A 3,123-nucleotide genomic window follows, 5' to 3' on the forward strand; every position below is an offset into this window, starting at 1 on the left:
ATCCCCCTAGGTCCCACATGTGGGAGCCTTTAGAATAACCTAAGGCCTAAGGTGAACCCCACCACCTCCACCACGCTCACCATCATCTCCATCCCCCTTCTTCCTCTTAATCCATACATGCTCTATGGCATGATCATCCTGTGTTCCCTTCCTTGGGAGCTTGTTCAAAAGATGCTTCCTATGGGAGATGACGGTGGCCGAAATGTGAGCTTCAGGAGACGACTCAATCTCAATAGGAGACGGGTCCACAGGCGCAGAAGAATGAACCTGAAACAACATATAAATAATTTAGTTTAGATTTATGCTAAACTAAACATGGAATAACATATAAACAATTAATTAATATATTATTTTATTGTAAAAAATCAAACCTGTGTGTCGATGGGCTCCTGAGATGGTTGGCGAGAGTGCTCATGAGTTGGATCCTCAGCAGTCTCATGAGCGGGCCCCGTAGCCGGAGATGTAGATGGTGCCGGAGCAGGAGACGGGTCCACAGGCGCAGAAGAATGAACCTGAAATAACATATAAACAATTTAGTTTAGATTTATGGTAAACTAAACATGAAATAACATATAACCAATTAATTTAATACATTATTTTATTTTAAAAAAATCAAACCTGTGTGTCGATGGGCTCCTGAGATGGCTGGTGAAAGGGCTCCTCAACGGTCTTCTTTGCAGGCCCCAGAGCCGGAGACATGTCGAAGTCATCGAATAATAATCGAAGTCCAGCTCCTGCCACCTTGTAGATCACGAGATGGCCGTTACCTTGTGGATAACGAACTAGCGGCTGTGCAGGCGATGGCCAGAACATGTGATCTGAAAATAAATCCGGTATATATACAAGTGTCAACGGATGCTCTGAAGTCGACGGGTTCTCTGAAGTCGACGGAGGCTGCTGGGCTAGAGCTGGAACTGGAGCATGCTCGTCAGGCTCATCTACTAGACCACCACCCCCTCTGTGACCAGCTCATTTGGCCCTACCACCTCGGCCACCAGCCCCTCTACCCCCTAGGCTACCAGCCCCTCGGCCACCAGCCCCTCTGGCATGACCACAATCACGAACACCCGCTGCCTGATGCGGGACTTTTGGAACACGCTCGTCGAGACATCCGAGCTCTTGGGCCTATAGCATACCACCCTCGGGTAGCTGAACCATCCGCGCTGTATATTCGACTGTCTCGGGGGTATCCATATGGTCTAAGCTCTACCAGCGCGTCCTCTGTACGGTCCGTAGCTGCATTTGTTTGGAAATATTAATGATTGAATAAATTTGTAACGAAATACATAAAACGATTAATTAAGTTTAAGACTAATAAAACTTACCAACGCCTCATACTGTCCTGTGAGTGCTGCATATCCTCGGCCATCTGCACGAGGCCTCGCGGGGTTGCTAATCAAGCTATGAATGATCCACGTGTACCACTCCATGTACCTCTGGACCGGAGTTGTATGTCCGACCACCACTAACGCCCCCACCTTCTGATCCCAATTGCGAACCTGGAGCTGTATAAAGGCCCGCCATGCATCCGTGACGGCCGCACTCTCATCCCGCGAATAATGGTCGTGCTTCCAAGTAGCCTGCTCAGGTATATTCTGTACATGGCCGAACTGTCGTAAGACGCGGTCGGACACGTGATCCTCAACGATATCCATATGTATCAACAGACACCGTAACCTTCACGTGTGTATACCAGTCCTACAAAACACCGACAATTGATCCAAAATCTGATCATACGGCATCCATATAAAAGCCTCTAAAAAGAATTGAATTAGTTAGCAAAAAAATACTAAAATAGTCAAAAAAAAAAAATACTAATGTTAAATTAAAAAAACTTACTGTGTCGGACGTCATACGATCTAGTTGATCCTTGAATGGGAGAACTCTGTGGTGCGTATTCACATCTCGGATTACGCCTCCCGTCCATCTCCGTCCGTAGGGCGCCGCCTCAACAATATAGTCAAGCGGAGGGTGAGCAGCTGTGAGCTGAAAAGGTCTCATCCTAGTCCACACCCATATCTGAAAGGGTCATTAAAAAAATATTTTATTAGTCATCGTTGCAAAAAGTTATATTTAGAATAAAATTACACACACATAAATATATTACCTGGAGGAGCGGGCAAAATGCAGCGACATCGGTCCTTGCGCCTATAGATGCTTGACAGAATCCGCGATTCATGTAGGCCAAAACAGCAACGCTGCAAATGTAACATCCCAACTCGCCCAGATGCTCCAGAAATGGCAATACCTCAAGCTCACATGGGAACCCGATGTGTTCGGGAACAGGATGCCCCCGAATATAACGAGTAGGTACAGACGAGCACGTCGATCAACATCCACCTGAGGTGTATTCTCTGTAATCGGATGCTCCATGTCTACGAGGCGTAAGTAAGTGCAGAGGGAATGCATCGACAGCCGACTCTGTCCCCATATGTCAGGCTCCTACGACGCGAAACCAGTGAGCCTAGTCAAATCCTGCCGATACGACGGCATCTGCTGAGGCTCCTCAATATACAAAGCGCGTCCATCTACCTGGAGATCGTAAATGACCTCCACATCCTGAAGGGTGATGGTGGCCTCACCAGTGCGGAGATGAAATGTATGGGTCTCCGATCGCCATCGCTCAATCATGGCCATCACAAGAGCCCTATCATGCTGTACGCGACCAATAGCGACGCAACGGTAGATACCGCCCTGATATAGTATATCTAAGCGGCTAGGATGTGGGGGCCGAGCTGCTAAAATATCCTATGCTTGTTCCATCAACCTGGGACGGACCAAGTGGCTGACATCTACATCCGAATCCCATACTAGCTAGGACCTATGCTGCTGCTGTAAATGAGGTACTTCTGGCTCGAAGGGCCCCGGGTGAAGTGGGGCGGGATCCATAGAGGTGTCGTATCTGTTTTACGCATTTTTAATTAATCATTAACATGTAATATTAATTATGTAATCTTTTATTGAAAAATTATACTAAGGATGTTCAATTATACTAACTAACTAAGACTTTAACGAAAAATTATATTAACTATCTAAATTTGCGAATTAATAATTGTTAATTAATTATTATACTAACTACAATTAACTAACTAATATTATATTAATGCTATTTTAAATCTTAAA

Source organism: Lycium ferocissimum, chromosome 4, assembly GCF_029784015.1.
Source record: "Lycium ferocissimum isolate CSIRO_LF1 chromosome 4, AGI_CSIRO_Lferr_CH_V1, whole genome shotgun sequence".
Lineage (NCBI taxonomy): Eukaryota > Viridiplantae > Streptophyta > Magnoliopsida > Solanales > Solanaceae > Lycium > Lycium ferocissimum.